This window comes from Mizuhopecten yessoensis, unplaced genomic scaffold (genome assembly GCF_002113885.1).
Source record: "Mizuhopecten yessoensis strain PY_sf001 unplaced genomic scaffold, ASM211388v2 scaffold8195, whole genome shotgun sequence".
In the NCBI taxonomy this organism is placed as follows: domain Eukaryota; kingdom Metazoa; phylum Mollusca; class Bivalvia; order Pectinida; family Pectinidae; genus Mizuhopecten; species Mizuhopecten yessoensis.
Genome location: NW_018407426.1, coordinates 475283 through 500197, shown reverse-complemented (window position 1 = coordinate 500197; position 24915 = coordinate 475283). Strand labels below are relative to the sequence as shown.

General features: G+C 36.4%; 1 protein-coding gene across 9 annotated transcripts in view; it reads left to right on the top strand.

The window, feature by feature from the left end:
* LOC110455274 (D-glucuronyl C5-epimerase-like) overlaps nt 1–24915 on the top strand; it is a 178698-nt gene that overhangs the window by 120106 nt on the left and 33677 nt on the right. For 6 of the 9 annotated variants that reach the window (XM_021505290.1, XM_021505291.1, XM_021505292.1 and 3 more), the window contains one exon: nt 1648–1699. The gene's annotated coding sequence lies outside the window, so the exon portion shown is untranslated. Of the gene's footprint in view, nt 1–1647; nt 1700–15092; nt 15241–15905; nt 16477–22458; nt 22574–24915 lie in introns of those variants that run through there. The other 3 variants (XM_021505298.1, XM_021505297.1, XM_021505299.1) reach the window with 3 other exon arrangements.

The following is a 24915-nucleotide window of genomic DNA, read 5'->3' as shown; positions in this document are numbered from 1 at the left end:
ATATGTGAAACAGAATGTTGGAGTGTGTATGCAGAATAAAAATCCAGGTCAAAAAAGAGGGGCGTGTTGGGTTATCTCCCTGTATACATCCTGTGAAATTATCAAATGGAAAATTTTGGTTCTCAGTGCCATATTATCAAATCCTTGAAATCTCCCAGGTTTAAGTTTGTTCAGTTCAAGTGGAATGGATTTACAAATATTTAGACTTGTCTCCCTGACCTCCTGATAACCTGTATAGCTGTTGTCATATTGAGTACCAGTATGTATATATTGATGCCTCGCCCATCCCTCAGGTATCGGGTAAAACATATAGAACTCGGGATCCCCCTCCCTCACAAACACTTACTACAGGTGTAACTTTGTATATAAAACCACAACAGACAACACTCTTAGTCAATTGTGTATGACCAACACTGTTAGCCCTATAAAATCTTACCTGGTCAGGTGTGACATATTTAGATACTGTTGATAATTTTAGGCATTAGTGGAAACTCCCTTTTAAAAGGCTGTTTGCTTCTGGCGTAGAAAACATGTAAAGGAATACAACTTTGATAGTTAAAAAACGTTCAGTTCTTTCAGATTAAATCAGATGACGTTTTGTAGAGTTGGATATGATCAATGTGTATTGACGTCTATCAGAATTTATGTTACCGCTGAAATGTACAGCAAAGTGTGACCTAATATCAAAGCCTGGTTAGCTTAACGGAAGAAATCTCTCATGTTGTATGTTTACAAAAACATTGAAATGAATAATATAATTACGTGTATATATGCTCAAAGACAGGAAAACAAAACAAAAATATTTAAAATTACAAAAGATGTTAAAAATAATGTCAATGGAAAATTTTATTTATGAGCCGAAACTAATCAAGCTTTCAGCAAGTAGACCCTTGTTCAATTTTTGAGAAATGGCTCGGTATCATAGTATGCAGAAAAATGTCTGAGTGAGTATAAAGATGGTTGTTTTTCGATAAATGTGAGAGTATGATATAGTTTTGGTAGGGATAAATGTCTAGGTAAAAAGATGATTGTATCCTAGATAAACGTCTGGGTATAAAGATGGTTGTATTATTAGATAAATGGGAGATTATGATATAGTTCAGTAGGGACAAAACGTCTGGGGGTGTAAAGATGTATGGTTGTAGTTGTGTAGTACAGATAATTTCTTGCCCTCCCCGGTGGTGCTCATTTAGATTCTACAAGCAAAAATTTATTAGATTTCCTCAGAAATTGGTTTCTTCGCCGGAAATTAGCCACTGGAATCTGTGGAACATGTGTACCAGTAATTATAAACCAGTAGTTACACGGTAACACAGCTTTTGTTAAAAGTGCATGTCTGAGATGATAGACTCCATCCTACTAACTCTGTGTTACTGTGCTACTTACAGCCTGTTCTGAACATTTTCTCATTTAGTTTCTTGAGGATTACAAATTATACGTCAAACCAATTTACACAAATCAATATCCTGACCATCTTCAGCATACTTCCCAGCATATGCCGTTTTATATACCTATCAACCAGGACTGTGTTGACTAGAGCTATGCTTGAAACATTTTTTTTTAAATTTAAGCAGTCTATATGGTTTTAATCAAGCTAATTATACAGACAGAAATATTGTAATAATTCAACTTTTCTTTCACTTTCAGACAGAATTGGTTGGGCTGAGGACCTCGTTAATGCAAGTCAAACCATTCCAAGGTAAGATATTGCTTTGCATGCTTGAATATCACTGGAGAATGATTATGCTAAAAAATCAGCATGAAGTGAATTTTTTTACAGTGAATGCCATACCTAGGAGGGAACATTGCACTAACTCACAGACATCAGTGAGATGGTTTCTAATCCAAGCTGTTAAGCTTTGTTATCCCTCATGGTAATAGTTCTACCACAGCATCAGTTATTGTGCTTCAACTATGTGACTGAAATGTTATATGAAGCACCTATTTGAATATTTGAGAAGACTCATCGTGAAAAGTGCACTTTTAAATGTTAACAACATATTTTCTCATGTTAAATACTATATGACACAGTGATACTGCGTACTGAGTTCCGAGACGTGTGTATCATGGAAGTAAATAATATGCTACACTGTATTAATAGAATCCATTCCTGATGTGACGTATGGATAAGGTTATTCAAACCCAAGGGATAAAATATTGAGCAGGAGACCCGAGGCTTTGCTGATGGTCTTTTGCTCAATATTTTATCCCGAGGGTTTGAATAACCTTATCCCTACCTTATATCAGGGATGGATTCTATTTCTTGCTTATTACCTAAAACCCTTAAAAACAGCTGCTCTTCTAGTAAAGTCGAACTGTCCGCACATTTCTCATTTGCATATGAAGCCCGGATGGCAATTGTTAGTGACATCAATGACCCTGACTGACCCCAAAATGTCATAAAATGACGTCACGAACAATAGCGTGAAGCGTGACCCCGAAAGGGCGATTTAAATCCTCCGCCAGTCTGCGCATGTAAGCGATCTAGACCTGTGGGTCGGATAGTATTTTCCAGCACTGTTGGAATTGTGGATATCTCGGTGTAGTATGCCAGAAATAGAGATATATCATTCCAGCCCTAGATGTAACAGGAAATATATTGGGTGATATTGTGTAAAATAATATCGGTAAAGATATTTAAATCATGTGTCAAGTTGTTTGGTTATCAACCTTAACTGTCGTTGTGTTTACTGTCTGACCAGGAATATAACTGATTGCAGATGTTTGACGTTATTGTATATCATAACTGCTGTACAAACAAAATAGTTGTAGAATTTTTAAACCATATGTGAAATCTTGGTAGGAAGATATTTCAAATGTATGATGTCATTATCATGCTCTTGTAATTGTGCAAAATTCAACAAATCATGATACATTAATTCTCTTGCCTCCACCATGAAGCATTGCAGGTTCCAAAAAGGTGAAAATATTCAAAATAAATTTTCATAACAAAACGTCTTTCACAAACTTAAAGGACCATGCATGCATGGATAGAACTATTTACAAGTTAAATTTCGTCCTTTCCAAAAATAGTTCTGTTCTAGGTGAAATAACTCTGTCAAGATCAGGCAGATTGCCACTGACAAGGTCTGAATAGACTTGTCCTAAGCAAGTGAGAGCAATTCATCTGTTAAATTCTGGTTTCTGACAATTGACACTCAAGCATGGTCGCCATCGATCAAGCTGCTGTATTCCTCTTACAAATGACCAATGAACAGTAGCGACTCACCCAGCTGCCGTGGTATCCCATAATACCACATTCTAAATTGTAAAATTCTTGTCCTTTTTTTTAACCACTGCGCAGTCTGATGAAATAAGTCACCTCATAAAAGGGGGAGGCATTAGAAGTCGGGATCACAATAGAGAGAGGCTTCAGTTGTTATAACGAACAATGGAGGAAGCTTCAGCAATACACTCAAATCAGAGGGAGACTTCTGTAATTTACTCACAGTGGAGGGAGCTAGACTTCATTACCATAGTTTATTTGAAGAAATGTCTTAATGCTGAACTTGCTCATATTGAAGGGAAGCTTTAGAAATTAACCCACAAGTAAAGGAGAGATAATTGCTTAATAAGTTGACTAATGTTGAAGGCATATTAAGTTCATAAAATTTTGATGAAGGGAGGCTTTAATGAGTAAGTTAAGTCTTGAAAGAGGGAGGCTTTGATAAGTTACCGGTAAATATTGAAATAAAGTCAAATCTGAATACAGAGACACTTGATCAAGTAATTCCAATCTGGATTGAGAGATGCTTCAGGTGGCAAACGCACAATGGAGTTGCTGAATACAAGTTATATCTTATTGTTATGCCTTTCTAGTGGTTTAACTCATTCACTCCTGAAGACACATTTGAACTCTTCCAATTCAAAGGTTGGAACAGCTCATTATGACATTTCAGGGGTGAATGAGTTAATAATAACACTCGCACCTGTATCCTGTAATCACAAACCGTTCCGTACTTGTATTTCACATGAAAAGTCTCATATTCTTCACCCATGAGATGTTGTGAAATGAGGTTAATGAAATTCTAAATCAGGCTAAGCAAAACAAGATTTTCTTCTTCATATACATCCAAGCATGGCCTCTTATTCATTTGTAAAAAAATTAAGCCACATTAGAAAAAAGACATGGAAGGAAATTCATGCAGAGTTTGTAGTAGTTGTCACAGCTCCACCTATAGTGACAACGTATTGAACAAACTTGCAATGACTTTAAACTTTTTATATTGTAAGTCTTTTCCCCCTTTAATTCTTTAAGAATAGTATCTCAGGAAACTCATATTTTCTTTAATGTGGCCTTGATGCTAGGGGAGTCTCGGTTTACCCTCACAGTGTCAAGTCAACTGCCAGAGGCTGTGAACGGTCGACCATGTTTGTTGTTGGTTTAGTGGAGAGGGCCGGGTTTGGAACGGATGTATAGAGTCGCGTGGACACCTTCCTCCTCCTCACCTGTGATTAAATATGATCAAAGGCATCAGGTGTGTCGCACCTGCCAGGTATTGTGTGTATATAGTCACTGTCAACTGTCCGGGGGTGTAGTCGCAGGTCAGAGGCCGCTTATACAGGAGACAGTCACTTGATGTATATCTGTCTCCGACTCCAGTCCATGTTTTGTTGTGTATCATCTTTAGAACATTGTCATGTTAACACTTCAGAGCAAATCAGAGCAATAGTTTTTAAGTGGTATGATTCTCTTTAAGACTTTGAACTATTAAAAACAATTAATTGGCAAATGAAGATGACTGAACTCGGAGGATGAGTCCCAGGTGAGAATGTGGACAGCAGCATGCAGGCACAAGGCAGAAGGGGCAGTGGCTGGTTTACAGGCCTGAATAGGTAGCTTCCTTTAGGGTGTAGGGCTGCCAGGGGCTGAAAGGGAAAGCAAGAGTCTTTGAAGGGCTGTATTAACTCATTCACCCCTACATTTTTAAACTGGACTTACCCATATAGGTACCCAGTCTTTGATTTGACAAGGTGAAATGTGACTTTTGGTGTGAATGGGATAAGATGTACATCACACAGAGGCTGGTGAGGGAGGGGACACCCACCTGCTGGGGCTGATGGGGTAGAGCAATGATGTGAAGGGCTGCATAGGTGTGATGGAATGCATCAAGGAACTGGAGGGGAGAGGGGGATGAAAAAAGGATGGAGGGATGAGAGAAGGGATGTTAATAGTTGCATGGATTCAGACTTTTGAATATGTGGTACCCTGGTACATTGTATATGTATAGCAAACAAGACAGACGCTCAAGCTTTGTTGGTAGAGCTAGTTTATATCTGGAGTTTGAAGGTTGCAGGTTTTGTTCCTATCAAGTTCTTTGCATTTTGAATCTTATTACACATGTAAGAGTATGTATATAGAGACATGATACCATACTGTGAGTGTGTTTGGAGGGCTGTAGATGTTTGTTGTAAATACAAATATAGATACAGATATAGATCTGAGCAGAATAAACACCGGCCTCTACAGGGATTTGGTCAGTAAGGCTTATGTTATAAAGATCACTTACTGGTCAGTCAGACTGTAATAATAATGGTCATCCTATGGTAACGCCAGGAACTTATATCCTTCAAACTGTGTAGTCTCTATGGTATTGGTATTATGGTGAAATCCAGATCTTTATAATCTAGAACCTGTGTAAACCAGACATTGCATGTTTTGAAAACTGACAGCCAGACCTTTTTTTTATTTAAGTTTCAATGAATGCAGTCTGTTTTTATTGAACCTGCATTATATGGAAACCTGCATAAACCCTCAATAAGTCCCTACATATACATTAGTTTGTTAATTGACCATATGGAATATGAATACCTGATTGTGGATGTCTGTTTACAACCATAGGATTTAACTGCCTCTGCCTCTGCCTCCCCCCCCCCTCACAAATTGTAATGGTGGTCAATTTCTTTATACCTGGACCTAAATCAACACCCTAGCTGTCTCCTCTAGTGGTCAAGAAGACTGACCATCTGCTGTTGTAGTCATCTTATACTGAAACTGATGAACATTAACCCTTTCACCCCTGAAATTTCATAATGAACTAATTCAACCATTGAATTGGAAAAGTTCAAATGTGTTTTCAGGGGTGAATGAGTTAAAACTATCAATAGAAGAAACAAAATGCCACAATTTTGCTGCTTCTGACTTGTTTCTTGTGGTGACTATAATGATGTATTTAAAAATTGTGCAAAATTGTATGATAAAGGCGCCCATGTAATGAAACCATATAATTACAATACCTCAGCAAAGGAAAACTGGTTTCTACTCCTTCTTGTACAATAGTTCTTCTGTTATGAACTCCAAGTGTGAAATAAAATGCAAATTCAATTTTAACTTGGCACATTGGATATCTAAAACGAAGCTACCCAATATGTTCACCAATCAGCCACGTCAAGGAAGTAGTCGCCTCGCTGCCGACTCGGGCGGGAGGTGTTTGGGTATATCATGTTTGAAAAATTATGTTGGCTGTTGAAAATTACTGATTTCATTAGGTTTCTGTGTTAAAGTGTAAGTTGCTATAATTACAGCTGCTGAAGCCGCCTCAACCTGGAGCCATAGATTCATGTTTCGTTAGAAACAGGAATGATAAAACCATATGGCCATCGTAGAGTTACAGAGGAAATGTTCATCTCTGTATACTCTGGTCATGTAGTTTATAACATTTATTGCTGTCAGTAGGAAATGGTCTGTCTACATCACTTGGTGCCAGCTTACATACTCTTACTGTGGCGACAAATTTCTCAACCACTGGTGAAGTTCCCGAACACTATGACAATCCATTACTTGGTATAACAAATTCATTCGGATATACCAAGGAATACACCTGATATTCTGCGGGGAGAGACCCGGACTTCTACATTCTGTTAGGGAATACCTGATGTTTCCAGCGCCTTCTGTGATTCTAATTTTTCTCCGATTAAATTGCGGTACACTCCTGGGCTATTTCGTATCCATTGTACCTTTTCTTATTTCAAAATTACACAGATAATACGATTAGAGGGTATCCACGACACAGATTATTTTATGTGATAATTAACTCATTCACCCCTGAAATTTCATAATGAACTATTCCAACCTTTGAATTGGACGAGGTTAAATGCATCTTCAGGGGTAAATGAGTTAACTAACAGATTGAAATTGACTTAAATTTTTAGGTTACATAATTATTACCTAGAATATCGGGTTTCCAATCTAGATACATGTACAGTATAACCTATCTAAACTGGATGTCACCGGGACCAAACCATTTGTCCGGTTTACACAGGTGTCTGGTTTTTACATGGTTGGCATGTCATTTTATACAGGGTTTAACTACTATGATTATATAGGGAACATGTCGGGACCACAAATCACAGCCGGTTTAGACAGGGATCCAGATTAGACAGGGGCCAGTTTAGACAGGTTATACATGTACTATGAAACTTGTGTTATTTCACCCCAGTATATTGTAACATCCTGTCTTATAAAGCAGAATGTTGTAATCCAGTTTCTTACAAAAATCACCAAATAAGATACCTGTATATTCTGGCCTTCTGTCTACTCTGACCAATATGTTAGTGTCCACAGGGTGTCAGGTAAGACAGGTTTTACTATATCTGTATGGAATATCTATCTTTCTTTTCTTGATTTCTAATGCCCTGGCATTATTATATTGGGAGAAAGACATGTGATAAAATGTGAGACATATCATGAAATAGTAAACAGAAATACGAGTTATTAAAAAAATATAATGATTCAAAATATGTTATGAATAAATTGCACTTAATGTTTATAAATCTTGCTGTACATGTATTCAGTATTCAGTATAGAACCATGACCTCTAGGATACTTATAATAATCTATCACTTTGAGAATTCAATTAATTGTCTGTACTTAAAGTTTAAGCGTCAAGGTCTATAATGATTTACTTCTCCTCACAACAGGTTTAGACATCTGTCATAGGGATTCTCAGTTAGAAAGAGAAGCCCAACCATGTTCATCATTTATAAATCTGCTGTTCTACAAAGGTTCAGGCCTTTGGACTATCACATTGTTTGGTCGTCTCCATCGGTATGTAGAAAACTCATTTGTAAATAGACAGGCATTGGTATGCTTGGGCAAGTTCCTTTCTGTCTGTCCCCGTGTACTTTGAAGGAGCTTGGGGGAGGCTTCATCACAGTTCTGTAGCCTGCTTTTCACATACATGGTCTACATGTTGGATTTGTTCATGGTGGGTTGTACATTATGGGCTATTACTCATAGCATGATACAATATAGCCTGTTGAACTTAGGGATATTATATAATTTATTAATCTCAGGGTTATCAAGAGTGGGCTATTATTCATAGCATGATACAGTATGGGCCATTGAATTTAGGGTTATTTTATGAGTTATTGTTCTAAGGTTATCAAGTTTGGGCTACTGCTTAAATGGATCTAGGGTTATTACGTTTGGGCTACTGCTTATAGGGTTATTGAATAAGCTATAACTCATGAGGTTAGTGTAAAGGGTACTTGCTTACAGGGTTATTTTACTGGCTATTGCTTCTAAGGTTATTATACAGTCTATTGTTCATAGGGTTATTGTAAGGGCTATTGTTCCTGAGATTGTTGATTGGGCTATTGCTTATAGGACTATTTTACTGACTATTGCTCCTAAAGTTACTGCATGGGTTATTGCTAATAGGCATATGCAGTATGGACATTTGTTCATAGGGTTATTTTATGGGTTATTGCTCATAGGGTCAATTTCCGAGTTATTTGTCTTTTGATTGTTGTATTATAGCCAATGCTGTTAAGGTAATTGTATGGGCATTTGGTCATAGGGTCAGTGTACAAATTGAGTTCATATGGTTGCCTATAGATAATATAAATCTTTGAAAAACAAAGAGTTTTACAGAAAAAGATACAATTTCTTTTCTGTTTGAAATGTGTTCATTAGTAAAATTAAATATACAAACCACATATATTGAAGAAAAAAAACCTTCTCCTCACTTAATTATCTGTATAAATCCTTCAGCAGCTGTGTGGACAGTAGAATTAAGACATTAACCCATTCACCCCTGAAGACACATTTGAACTCTTCCAAATCAAAGGTTGGAATAGTTCATTATGAAACTTCAGGGGTGAATGAGCTAAGACATACATCAGTCTATTTATGTATTATATATTTCTGCGACTTAAGTTAAAATAAAGCAACCAAAGTCGAACCATACTTTTGTTTCACTGACTGCTCGTCAGAACAATTTTAACTGATTATTTCACCCTCTTTTACACAAAATGGTGGATCTGCCCCAGAACTTGGCTAATCACATACAGGTGTGACGCCTGTGCATCCTTTGAGATTACGATATTGATTTCGGACCTGAATCTTTGCGTGTATTTTCTCAGTAAGACGAGGTGGAAGTGGCAAAAAAAAGGAACCCATTTTTTTCTCTCACTATTTTTGGGATTTTAACAGGAGCAATTGTTTGATGGAATGTTCAAAAGGGTATTCCTTACATGGAGAGCAGAGCTACATCACACACTACAGTGAAAGATACCTCAGCTACCAGAAAAATCTGTATCAGTCTGGAGCTTGATCTTGATCAGCCAGGAGCTTTATTTCTACATCATACATCCGATAGAATTAAATCAAGTTACTGCAGAGATTGCAGTGATTAAATATTCTGATATAAGACAAAAGGTTTAAGATGGGCTATATTGATTATTTCATTATATTAAAGAAATAAAGAACTATGGCTATATATTTCTAGTGTCAAAAAAAATCAAAATTTCCACAAAAACCATTAGTAATAGAAAATACGTAAAAAGTGCAAGCAAGAATAATAAAAAATAACTCCAGACTTAATTAGTTTAGAGCCATAACTGAATGTATCTATATTACCTGAACAATTGTCACCTTTAAATGTTTTTATTTGGCTTCTTTGATTCACAGAAGTGGTAAAAGGTGTACTTGTTAATAGATATTGCCTGTACATATTTAGGCAAGGTAAAACCTAAAATCCCTTGGATTTGAAAATAGGCCTGTCCTATACCACACAAAGAAACCGTGTGCTTCTGGTAAGCTTACATCTGTCAAGATGGGATTTTAAAGCATATCAAAAACATAATATAAGATTATTTCATAATATATCATACTTTGATATATAAATATCCACTTTAATGTATTACAAACACATGTCAATAATTGTTAAAAAAAATTACTGAAAATTAGAGAAACCCTCATCATTAATGTCAAAGGCAATTTTTGTGATTATTTATCCTCATTTCAATTTTGATTGTATTTCTAGATTTTCTGCATTTCAACATGTGATTATAACTCATTCACCCCTGAAGACACATCTGAACTCTTCCAATTCAAAGGTTGGAATATAGTACATTATGAAATTTTGAGGGTGAATGAGTAAAAACAGAGAAAATGTGTTTCAAACTTGGAAACATTAGCTTCTATTTCTTCAGTGTTTATTCAAATTTCTGGAAAAATCCTGCATTTCAAATGTGATTTACAAAAAAAAAAAGTTGTTGCATCAAATTTCCAAATTATTCCAAATTTTTGGAAATAAAATGCATTTAAAAAATGATTTTAAAACTGGAAAAAAAATGTACATATACCAAGCTGCACATGAGTTGTTTGAAGCAGCTTACAGAAAGCTTTTGTTTCCAGTGGAAAGTCTATTACATGTACCTCATATGTTTGCAGAGTGTTGTTATAGTAGTGCATTTGGACTTTGGAAAAGTCACAAATAAGTTTAAAGGTTTAAAGGTGTATAGACTAAGCAAATCGGTTATCAGTTATTGAGCTGTACCAAGGGACGACATCCAAAGCCGCTGCAGTGAAAAACATTAAAGTCTCCGGTTACATAATACCACCATTAGGACGCTCTGCGTAGAATTGCTGGGTGTGCGTTATTTATCACGGTCCTGGTTAGGTACCAGCTCGGTTACCATTGGACACAGTGCCATATCAATTCCATTTACATGCATACGTTATTGATGCTATTTTTTCCAACATGAAACTTTTATCGACTAGGCGTGTCACCCATTGGTCTAGTTACTTGCTGGCATGTGTGTGTATTGAATTTGTGCATATTTTTTTATAATAGATAATTTTAAAATCCTAATTCCAATTGTCTTGTGTAAATTTCCTACATGAAGAAGGACTTCTTTTTTTATATTTAACCCATTCACTCCTAAAGTCACATAGAACCTTACCAAATCTGGGCAAGTCCAATGCAGGGGTGAATGAGTTAAGCACGGACGTGAAGCCTTAATACTTGTTGGTACATATATGTACGTGAAGACATTTTTTTCATTCATAGAAAATATAGAATTCTAGATAATTGGATCATGTAGTTGATAGTGATAGATGGAAGGTGAAAGAGAAAGAAGAAACAATGGGACTGTCTTGATTTGTCAGACAGAGCTCTGAATAAGTTGTAAAAACGCTTCAATGGCAAATCATGTATTTGTACAAATCTACATTTTGTATCAATTAGTGATATGATTAAACCACAGACCTGATGGCACAGCTTCAGTTCCTGGTACCAGTATAGTAATTTCATAGATACTTTTTGTATCTCCTATCCAACGTAGACTTTTTTCAGGCTTAATTGTTCCGAGGATAATACCTTTATATAGACGAGACTCGAGGTTTCATGTTTCAATGCGCATTAAGACATATCTGCATTTTTGGAGTAAAATAGTCACTTCTTCAGACCTGACTTAACAGATTGTGAAAAATAGAAGTGTACCGGTAGGCATTAAGGCGAAACAATTTGTATTTTTCATGCATTCTGTTTTATATATATATAAAGAAATTATAAATAATTGATTATAAAGATGACATGTCCACCTGATTGTTTGAGGGTTTGTTCACATGAGTATTTTATTTTTAACACAAATGTTTTGTAGAGTACGTAGTTACTTATTGACTTAGTTCTCTACCTGCCAGCTTCTATATTGACGTCAGAAACAGATATTGGATTGTCTAACTAGTTCCGAGTATAACATATTTACACAATGTGACAGGTGTGTTACAACATGTGTTTTCGAACAGTTCCAGCAGTGACAGTAAGGGCTACAGCTGGAAACATGTGACACTAGTCATGTGACTAGCTGGTAAACGATAGAGGGTTGTAATATATCAAGCATGGTTAACTTTATCACACAATGAGAAGTAAAATTTTAATAATTGTTAAAAATTACAGTAAAATATGCATGTTCTTGGATTGATTTCTTTATTAAATTGATGAAAAAGTTTTACAATCCACAGGTGCTCCGGTTCTGGAATACATGTGATATATATTATCGCACCCCACTAGATATGGGGTTGTGATATCTAGTTGGGTGCGATAATATATCACATATATTCCAGAACCCGAGCACCTGTGGTTTTATCCTACTAGGAAAATTCTTGAAAATAACACTATAGAAAAATAGACTTGTATTTATACAGTATGCATGCATGGTTCTGCTGAGCTTCTACTTATTCAGACAATGTTTAAATTTCCATAGTTATAATGTGGAGGAGTTAGATGTGAAGGTTTATTATACATGGGCATGTATTAGGTGCCACATCAGCCCTCCCACTTTAATGGAAAGCATCAGGGTCACTGAAACCCTTCATCCTCATCATCAGGGTCGATGAAAGCCTTGGTGAGTTTTCAGTGTGTCACCTTCTAGAGTAATTCCAGACCTGATTTCATATTATTGTGATCGAGTCTGTCAGCATCGGTTCTGTTGTGTTATAAGGTATAGCACACACAGAGAGAAAATCTTTCTGAAAAGATGACAGAGGACACTCCTTCTTGGTGTGAACTCATCCATTACTGACATTTCTCTTGTAGTGTTTCCTGTTTCAACCAGCACCAACAAAGTCATGTTCATCGTTAAGTACAGTGTAACTTGTATAAACAGAACCCTGCTAATCCAGAACCTGTGTTGCAAACCTGGACTGGATTGATTGCTGTCAACCAGGTAGCTCAATTGGTTGGTTCATCCATCTACAGTTCTGAGGGTCCCAGGTTGGAATCTCAGCTCTGGCAATGCATTTCATTTCCTCCTACACTTGTATTGGCTTTGCTAACAAATTCCATCCAGGATAAGAAAAGCCAAGGGTACAGGATGTTAGTTAACTTACAACATTTTATACAGTATTCCCACACAAACTGTTTTTGGCCGACATACATGTATATCCTTTTTTTTTATTCAAGATTTTCTCTAGTATTTCAGCTGAGAAAGAGGTGTGCTAGATTAATGACAGAAAAAAGCTCTTCCATCGTAATATATAAAAGTCTGTGTGAAATCAACTTGCTGAAACTGAAAATCTGCTAGTTATGGAAGGAAGTTTGGTTTACTGGGTTTAGTATCCTATTTATTAAGAGCTATAATATGATCCTTAACTCGTTCACCCCTGAAGACACATTTGAACTCTTCCAACTCAAAGGCTGGAATAGTTCATTATGAAATTTCAGGGGTGAATGAGTTAAGAAAGTGGATGTTTACTGGTATTTACAACTTTGTTTTATGTAACACATTTCTTTTAATGTATTGGAGTGGTTTTCCATGATTTCAACTATTATGCATTCATGCATTTCTCCTGGTACTATATACTGAAATCATTGTCAATTATGAACAAGTAACACACTAGGGAGGAAGGTGCTGTTTATTCACCAACACACAAGGGAGAAAGTAATTATGTTTAACTCATTGTCAATCCTTTAACTGTAACACACAAGGGAGAAAGTAATTATGTTTTACTCATTGTCAATCCTTTAACTGTACCACACAAGGGAGAAAGTAATTATGTTTAACTCATTGTCAATCCTTTAACTGTAACACACAAGGGAGAAAGTTAACACACAAGGGAGAAAGTTATTATGTTTAACTCATTGTCAATCCTTTAACTGTAACACACAAGGGAGAAAGTTAACACACAAGGGAGAAAGGCGTAATGCTTGACTCATTGACAATCCTTTAACTGTAACACACAAGGGAGAAAGTTAACACACCAGGGAGAAAGGCGTAATGTTTAACTCATTGTCAATCCTTTAACTGCAACACACAAGGGAGAAAGGCGTAATGTTTAAATCATTGTCAATTCTTTAACTGTAACACGCAAGGGACTAGTAAGCCATGATTGATCTCCCAACATACAAGAGAGAATGGCGTACATTTTGCCTGTAAAAAGATACCTATCTGATCTTCAAAGTTGGTATAGGGTCCATAGTTCGCCATTTATACTCCTTAGCTATAGTGTATCTGTATACATGTATAAAAACTAAGTACATTCACTTAAGATTAACTTCGAAGGATTATTCTTAAATTGTATTTCATTATACAATTTGTTATCTTAAGCAAACATTAGTGTATGTATGAGAAGGTTTTATCTTCAAGTTGACTTTTCTACTTCAGTTAATTGTCTTCAAATTTCCAGAACAATAATCAGTTTCTGGCTTTCAGTCAACTTTCTTTCAAGCAAGTATAATCAGCTATTGTTATAGGGTTTTATCAAGTGTCGTAAATCTCCACTTGAAATTATCAAAATTAGTTTATGGTTAAAGGCTGTTTTCTCATAATTCAAAATTTAAATCAGAGAGTATTAGTATTTTGAATGAGACCGTGCACAAAGTCAAGCTGTTTTGGCCAGAGGCAGTCAGGAGATTATCATATGGGCTTTATCATGTAATCCTACGATTGAAAAGTCAGATAGAGTCGAAATGTATGGATAACTCGGAACATGACTAGGAGATATTTTGTTTAGCATTTGTATAATGTTCAGTAAATTGGACCATAAAACGTTAACTTTGATTGAAAAAGTTTCAGATTATTTTTGGCCAGGGGATATGTAAGCCATATTATTAAGAGATAATCTGTGGACTATCACGCTACAATAATAAATCTGTAGGTCATCACAGAGCTCCCCCTTTAATCCCTGGCCTATATGTTTGTATCAAGATGGAGATGAAGACGAGATCATCCCAACAAAACCACGTTAAAAAAAATGACCTGGTGTGTCAATAAACCTCTGACAATGGCGATCATTGTTCGGGCACTGTTCAACACGTCCGGCGATAAGATTATTTGAGGTGATGGGTCGTAACGACAACCAATTATCCATGATCCTTTATCGTCAGTCGAGTATTTTGTTGGTAGTTTGTTACATTTTTCCCTTCGTCAGGAGGCAGTGAATGGATGGGAGGTGTAATAAACACCGGGTGATTCTTTACAAATGACTTTATGACTCTCTACGGAATCAACAAGGTAAGAATCGCACAGAGTAACTTGCGGCTGACTTATTGTGTTATAACCGCCATTTTGTCCAACCAAACCCCTGACTTAAAAGAGATTACGGCACAGATTTAAGGTTTTCAAAAGATCCCATTTACACAAGTACATTACCGTAAAATGTTTTTCGTCGGCCAAGTCTTTTAAAATTTAAAGTGGACCCCAGGATTTGTTAAAAATCTCATCCGATATATTCGCCTATTGTCACGCTGTGCCGGCGATAGTATAATAGGTTTATGTATTAGGTTAGTAGTTGATGATGATATAGCAAAACAGTAAACATGCTCGTCAATGTAAGCGTGCTCTGGGGTGGTAGTATCAGGGTTATAGGAGAGTGAAATTGGTCAGGGTCGGACAATAATACTGGACAGCTTCACCACCTCATAGCTGCTGCCTAGTCTATTAATGTGAGCAATGCTGTGGATTAATATCAAGTTTATAAATGGATAAAATTGAAAATCTTAAACGCTACCTGTGGCATATATATAGAAGCATGCTCTGAGATAATGTCGTGTTTCTAGGAGAGTAAAAGTGCTGTTGATTGGATGATAATAACGGAAGTGTTCTTTGATGTATATAGATACTCTACTTTGTAAATACAAGCAAGCTCAGGGATAATACCGGGGTTTCAAGGGGAGTAAAGCTGATCGTAAATGGATGATAATAGTCATCGGACATGCTCTCAGATGCTACCTGTGCTCCATAGATGTGAGCGTGCTCTGGGATAATATCAGGTTTCAAGAGGATTGGACAATATAATTGACATGGTCTTAGATGTTACTGCTAGTATTACACATCGTGTACATGAACAGACTCAGGGGTGCGACATCAGATTTATAGGGATGTAAAACCGAGGAGAATGATTGGAGGATAACAATGGACATTCCCTTGGACGTTAATTGCCATCTGTACACTCTACGGCTGCATAGACATTTGCATGCTGTGGGACAGCACTGTTAATGATTGGACGATAACTGGGGGATTTTACCCCGTTATGCTACACTTTGTATTCACGCTCTGGGGGTGTCATGTGAGATTACACATGAGTAAAACTGATAATGAGTAGATGATACAGTGGACATTCTCGCAGATATCACCACTCCTACGACACTTCATAAATGTGATCACACTCCGGGTGCGACATCCGATTTATACGGAAGTAAAAACTGATAAGGATTATAGGATTATACCTGTACTTCACAGCTGAATCAAGTAAGTACTCATTTACCTGGAATATCACACTGCCATTGGCTGCTATACTTAGTCGTTTAGTTTTTGTAAATAATTCATTATCATGATGGGCTTTCTACAGGACGGGTATACTTTGTATTGATGGTAACATTGGGTAACATTCCCATAACTGCAGTTAACCTTTTCACCCCAAGGTAACTTTACTTGACTCAACCATGCATTTAACGGGATGAGTCCATTATGGTCTATGGTGGTTAAAGGGCTAACAATACCATAATGAATAGACAAACAATGGCATTCATTGGACTATATTTGCCTTTGCTATTTTGGTTCATTATGGAGTGACAAAGTCATGCTATTGTAATAATATTGCTATGATCGAATGCAATGAGTAATTCTGGTAGTTTCATATCGACAAGTGCAACAGGAATGTAACTAATACGATTTGAGTCTCTGTAACAGGGACGTGCCAGTATATGACATGCGTCAGGTTTAGACTAGATTTTTAATATACTGCATATTGTTATGACGGTGTTGAATGCCAATAAAAATAAATAGCTTTAACAATTTGAATTCAGTCACGTCATCATACTAAATTGTATTTAAATGTTTTACATGTACATTTGTTAAATACGTATTCAGATAAAGGTATTTACAGTGATCCAGCATGTCTCCCACTGTATCCAACGCTGTCTCGGTATTATGTATCTGTGTGCAGAGATCGAGTGCTTCCTCCTTGAGGCTCGAGGCCAGAGTATCAATACTAGATTGAATTGTTGAGTCTGTTTGAACTGATATAATTTTTAGTTCGAGTAATGGTTACTATTACTGTGATGCTGGTCCCGATCGACCGCTCGGCTATTGTGTACGACTGTCAGTATGTCTGGGCTGGAGGGTGTAACATTGGAATGGGACATGAAGCATTTTGTTAAGGGTTTAATTGTAGGGCTCTATCAGTGTGAAGCTTTTAATTGTATATATGGCTCTATTGGTAAAGGATCTTAATTGTAAGGGTTTATGTAGGACGCTGGTGATTGATTTCATTGATTCGTTGTTGTCGATCCTTCATTGGCGTCGTAGGAAGATTGCTCATTGTATGTATACCCTAACTACACTTAATAGCTTTTAAGGTGGGCTTACAATTGGAACGATTTGAGCGAGCTAGGCAAATGTCGGTAACAGTATTGATGTGTACCTGCCTTTCTTCATCGCTACCGTAGGTGTGTACTATATGTATGTATTAATGGGTTTGAAGGCTTACATTCCGAAAGCAGTTTGAGGCAGAGGGGTTGAATCTCTGAAAATCATATTCTCTTCTGCATAATAAATAGACTTAAATCATTTTCTGGAAAGTAACTATAATGTTATTTTTTATGAGAATAACCATATTTTGTGATCAACTGCTGTTTTCTATGAATATTACATTGGTGGCAATTATATGTGTCAAACGGAAGTGTCTCACATTTTCCGGAAATCGAGCCCCCATGGTTTGAGTCAACTGAAGCAGACGTCGGGAGCAATATTGATGTGTGATTATTCAGTCAACCCGAAAATGTTCACAAGAAATTTATCTCATATCTGTGTATTTCCTCGTTGTACCTGTACATGAAGATCGCCATTGTCACGATCAACAAAAAGACATTGTCTGTGGACAATTTTCGTACAAATTACGAGATAAATCATCAGGGGATATTATGTTTGTATGACTACAAAGGTAAATAATGTCTGTCTATCAATTTAAAAAACTCTCATGCTATTATCTGGCCGTGTTCATTGAACTGGAGATATCGTATTATGAGTAGTTGATACATTCCACAAATCTCCGACAATACAGTTGTAGAAGGGACATTTTCAATGGGTAACATTTGAAACGTTGTTTCGTGACACCCTGAAAGAGAGATAATGGTATAACAGAAGGCTTGTTACACCTGTCAACCTGGGGCAAGCAACTGGTTGATACCAGAAAAGAAATCAATTTGAAATTTCAATACTTGTTATCAAGTAGTTTTTAATAAATCGGAGTGCTTTTTGCGTTTTTTTTTTTTTTATTAAAAAGTAATCGGATGTTTTATTTTTAAATCCAAACACAAACAGACTTGGTTATTGATTTCAATATACTTAGCATTAGTGAATTTTCCCAGTAGGAAACATATACCCAGAAATCGGTTTTAAAGGCATGCAAGAGATCAAGCTTTGGTATGTGTGCATGTTTTGGAAGCATTAGGCTTCTGTAAACAGTGTCAACATTCGTAAGAATCAGTTTAATGGTTATTTCACCATTGGTCCATTACGTCTTATCAGCTAAATTAGATACATTACCACAATGGGTAGTAGTCTAATACCTCCAAAGCCTCTTCAGTCTTTTATCTTAAATTTGATTCTTTTGTGATGTTCCAGCTTTAAAACAGATTCCTTAAGTAATGATCTTTTGGTCCCCATTGCACATTGAGTTTAGTTCGAGAGTGGTAAGGGAAAATTTCAAATATAAATACAACAAAACCAAAAACATCTCATATCTTTTCACTGCAATAGGTTTGTTTAAAAGTGACGAGATTGATGCGCTTTGAGGATTAAATTTGCCTAATTTCTTAAGTACAGCAATTTGGATTTTTAACTGATGACTGGTTGAAGTGAACAACCGTTTGAATAACTTGGGCCTGATGTCATGTTGAATCTGATATCCTTCATTTTGATCCCATATAACTGATACCTGCATTTTATTTTATGATTTAAATTTTGGTCAAATAAATTATCAGTGAAAGATTTTAATATGATGTTAGGGGTTAAGGTTGGTCAGACTTAAGTGCTTATTACATCATGTATTTATAGAGTCTTATCATATGCAGGTATAGATCGACTTCATTACAACCAGGGTTGTAGAATTTAGGATAAAAACGAAAGTAAATTGTATCCTCGATATTTAGGCTTTAAATTTTTGAAAGTAGCATGCAAAACCTTCCCCACAAAACTTGTGATAAATGGTTTCCTTGCGTTGTTGTCAGATGCAGATGTCCAGATTATGGTACATGTTGCGCTATTGTCGGTCAATCGTCATTCTGACAGGCTCTTAATTGTGATGTCATGATGAAGCAATGTGTGAATGTAACATCAGAATTAGTAAAGGTATTGTATGCTCATATAGAACACATGTATGGACTATTCCATTAGAGTTAATGTTCCATTCAGGAAGTGCATAGCTGACATATGTGGTGGTGAGGGGAAATTCTTAAAAATTATTTTCATGTACCAGGTATTTCATTTCTTGTTCGTTTCATAAAAATAAATATGAAATAAATAAAAAAGGGGAAATATCAAAGAAAGATACTTCAGTTTCATCTTCGTGAATCAGGTGCAGCCATTAGCTTGAGTAACCATTTAACCAATATTGAGGTGTATATTTAATAATAGGTACATTATGATATTTAAACAAAATGTCTACCAACACATGTACATTGAGCAGAAGAAAATAATTGAGCAAATTACTGGTGTTTCTGGTTGAATCGACAAGACATCACAGGTATTTAACAAAAAATCATGGCACATTGATGTATTTCACGCTGCTAATGGCGGCCTCCATTATACGTCTCTGTTACTGGGTGTTTATTGGAAGATAATTTTTGTAATCAGAAGAAAAATAAAGGCTTTAAGATGAATAGAAAATAAGAGCGACAACAATTCATGGATGAGATATGGTCGATAGTTATAATGATGTTTATTTTTTTCAATCAAAATTGGGTGTGTATAAAGGATAGTTAGCGGCCGGTACTGCAAGATTCAGAATGATTTTTAGAACACAGGAAATTAATACACATATATTTGTAAAGTTTCAAATATTTCTCAAAAATTTCATATGTATTTTTGAAAATTTTCATTAAGTTCACTTAGATATTTTATATTTAATTTATACAAATTGAGTTTATTCATAGAGAAACAGAGAGGAAGAAATTCTTCAAAAGGGGGGAGATTAGGGAGAAATTCATCAAAAGGGGGAGATTAGTGAGAAATTCATAAAAAGGGGGAGATTAGTGAGAAATTCATCAAAAGGGCGAGATAAGTGAGAAATTCATCAAAAGTGGGAGATTAGTGAGAAATTCATCAACAGGGGGAGATAAGTGAGAAATTCATCAAAAGGGGGAGATAATTGAGAAATTCATCAAAAGGGGGAGATTATGGAGAAATTCATCAAAAGGGGGAGAATAGTGAGAAATTCATCCAAAGGGGGAGATTAGGGAGAAATTCATCAGAAGGGGGAGATTAGTGAGAAATTCAGCAAAAGGGGGAGATAAGTGAGAAATTTATCAAGTGGGGGAGAATAGGGAGAAATTCATCAAAAGGGGGAGAATAGTGAGAAATTCATCCAAAGGGGGAGATTAGGGAGAAATTCATCAAAAGGGGGAGATTAGTGAGAAATTCAGCAAAAGGGGGAGATAAGTGAGAAATTTATCAAGTGGGGGAGAATAGGGAGAAATTCATCAAAAGGGGGAGAATAGTGAGAAATTCATCCAAAGGGGGAGATTAGGGAGAAATTCATCAAAAGTGGGAGATTAGTGAGAAATTCATCAACAGGGGGAGATAAGTGAGAAATTCATCATAAGGGGGAGATTAGTGAGAAATTCATAAAAAGGGGGAGATAAGTGAGAAATTCATCATAAGGGGGAGATTAGTGAGAAATTCAGCAAAAGGGGGAGATAAGTGAGAAATTTATCAAGTGGGGGAGAATAGGGAGAAATTCATCAAAAGGGGGGGATAAGTGAGAAATTCATCAAAAGGGGGAGATAATTGAGAAATTCATCAAAAGGGGGAGAATAGTGAGAAATTCATAAAAAGGGGGAGATTAGGGAGAAATTCATCAAAAGTGGGAGATTAGTGAGAAATTCATCAACAGGGGGAGATAAGTGAGAAATTCATAAAAAGGGGGAGATAAGTGAGAAATTTATCAAGTGGGGGAGAATAGGGAGAAATTCATCAAAAGGGGGAGATTATGGAGAAATTCATCAAAAGGGGGAGATAATTGAGAAATTCATCAAAAGGGGGAGATAATTGAGAAATTCATCAAAAGGGGGAGAATAGTGAGAAATTCATCCAAAGGGGGAGATTAGGGAGAAATTCAGCAAAAGGGGGAGATTAGGGAGAAATTCCTCAAAAGGGGGAGATTAGGGAGAAATCCATCAAAAGGGGGAGATTAGGGAGAAATTCATCAAAAGGGGGAGATTAGGGAGAAATTTGTGAAAGGCATGAAATTCAGAAGAAATTCTTAAAAATGTGGATGCAAATATCTGAAAGTTAACTTTCCAGAATACTGAAATTACAAATGGTACTGAAAAATCCCAGCATGCCATTGCCACATTTGAATTCTTTGTGATATAAGGAGTTATTGATAAATCTGTACATCAACCTCCTTAATATCTAATATTGTGGTCAGTAGGTGAACAGGAATTATTTGTATGGAATTTTTCTAGAATTGAATGGATTTCAGGGCCACGGCTGCTCTATGTTATCATGGTTCACAGATGATGAATGTTCATTTTCTGTAATGACAAATTCCAACTCTTTTATCATTTCTCGCCTCCATTGACAAGTTTGAGGACAGGTCTTGTCTGATCTTTGTACGTGTTGATGAGGTATTTGACAGGATTTGTACCTCCATTGTGCCCGAACACTGTTCATATTTTGTTTACAAACAACCAAGATGGAGGCCGCCATTGTTGGACGAGATGGGTAGGGATTGGTGTGAGGGAGTTTACAGGATGTTATAATTGAAACCCATTGATCAGTACTGTATGTTGTTGTCAGCTTGCCGAGGGCATAATTTTGCAATTTTTTTCTAGCATGCCTGGGTTAGTTTTCTGTTTTTCCAGGATGTTGCTTAAAGAGGACAGATTTTTAATGCATAAACCCACGAAAATTGAGGTTTTAAACAAATATTTATGTGCGAAGTTTGATGCAACCGTTCAAAGCTAACATCAAGGGTTTGGTCCATGTGGCTAATATAAACAGTTACAGAGTCTGGCCTTTATATCATATATACTTCATCCAGGCAGTGATGATGTGTTTACCAATGGATGGTTGTATGTAGTACTACTGGCCCTGAGGAGGAACAAAAAGTGAAGAAAACATGGTAGGAAAATTTGATCATTGCTTTTTATGCTGATAGTTATAATTATGATGAACTGATTTTGTCCTGTCATTTACATTTAAATGTTTTATATTAATTAGCAGAGGTCATTTATTCCAAGAGCCTCTGATAGGAGTCGAACCCAAGACTACAGCCAAGCTCCTTGTTATAAAATTGTACGGGTGATAATCTAAGCACAGGAAACGATTTCCTCTGGTATATCTGGGGAGTACGTTAGCTTTTAACATTATGTAAACTGATGTCTAAGGATAAATTATGGCCCGGGTGTATAATAGGTAGTACCATATATTGATGCCATTATATTTGAAACTATTTTTTGATTCATGCTTCGTAAATTTATGATAGGCATTGTTTTACATCAACAAGCAGCAGGGACATGTAGTGGTGGATCCAGAGATCCATGTGTGGGGTAAAAATTGAGGAAAATGGTGAAAATACATGATTTTTAAAGAAAATTCTCAGGCTGGGGGGGTTTTCATGGTAGTAAATTATAACAGCTTTATAATGGTGTTTATAAGGACCTGCAAAGTTTTGGTGGTAGGAGCAAATTGGAGTTTACCTGGCGACTGTCGGAAGTTGGCCTCGAACCCCAGAGTGACCCAGTGGTGGAAGGCTAGTAATTGTAGACGGTCAGACGATTTAACCACTTGACCACCGTGGCCTCTGTGAATGTTGGAAATTAGTAATAAATCCGTCATATGGTCTTTACACAAAATCGGTGCTTGGTTGGGTAACAATAAACATAACTCAGAGTTTCTCATTTACCTATTAGTATTCTGTAGACCATACGAGACAGCTAATTTCAAGCTAAAAATGATGTAGTAAGACCGTATTCTATACAACTTAGCTGTAGATCCCAGCAAAATGGGATGGCTGTCTCCATAAATGGCTATATTTAGCAGTTAAATTAAAATAACTGCATGCATCCATAGTCTTGACCAATATAATCATCTTGAATTTACCAATGCAATCATGTTGGATTGACCAATGCAATCATGTTGGATTGACCAATGCAATCATCTTGACCAATAAGTCTTGACCATCTCTGCATTAACATCGGTCTTCCAATCGACGGACTAAAATTATCGTCGTTGTAATCCTCCCCAGCTGAGAGCGTGCCAGACGTATCTGGCCAATTGGGTCATTTCCTGTTCATCGGAAGACATTAGATGGATCATCTGATCATAGCGAACTCTTAATCATCTGATCAAGCAAATCGATTACTGATGGATACAAGCTACTCTCCCGTAAATGTCGGAGAGTTTTGATGGTTCCAAAGTGATTCGAGAAGTAATATCTATTTATCGTCTCAATTGGTTTCCAGGGATTTTACAACAGGTCAGTTTCCAGATTTATTCTGTCTTAAGCATTAGACCTTGTATACAATATCCATTGAGTCTATAACAACAGTTCAATATCCATAGTACAGTAACAGTGGTCTGCAAATACATAGCGTTACAATCTGTAAACTATTTCTCTGTGTTTGTAACCATGGTTACAGCTTTGTAGCTATGATACACTCTGAAGTCAATGAAAGTGATTCCAATACATTCAAACTTGTCTATATAGAAGAGAAAAAAAGTACATAAATATATATAGTCAGACAGGTGAACGTTAGCAAGGATTAACTCATTCACCCTCAAAATTTCATAATGAACTATTCCAACCTTTGAATTGGAAGAGTTCATGTGTTTTCAGGGGTGAGTGAATTAAAAGAAAGATTAAGCTATACACATTTTCAGGAAGTTGTAATTGAAGATATGGTCTCCAGGTTCTTAATGCTACTTTAGATAATGACACAGAAAAGATTTTTTGATGGTAGAATCACAATATATATTTGCAACCTTTAGGTGTATTTCCCATACCATTGATCAATTGGTCATTTCATCGCTCTGGTCAGCTCATCAGCACTTGGTCAGCTCATCACTTGTGAGGAAGTGACCATTAGATTTTCTTCATTACCCATTTCTGCAGACCCATTTACAGGATTAGGTGGCCCAGGGTCAGAACTGAGATTACATTGGTCAATGGCCATCTTCACTTCTTCACATACTGAGATGAATGGATTGCACTCTGGGATGGGCTAGAACTTAGGCTCGGAGAATTTCAAATCAGAACCAATCTTGTAATAGTGTAGTCCAGCTAACATGTGGAATTGTCCCCATAATTCCGTCCGCTCAAATTAGTCTATATAGCTTAGAGTCCAGACATGTTCTCATGGGGATATTTATTATACAGGTTTCAGTTTGGCACAGAAAGTCTGATAAATCACTAAACAGTTTGTACAGAATTCAAAAGATTTACTTATTTTTTTGGGGTGGGGG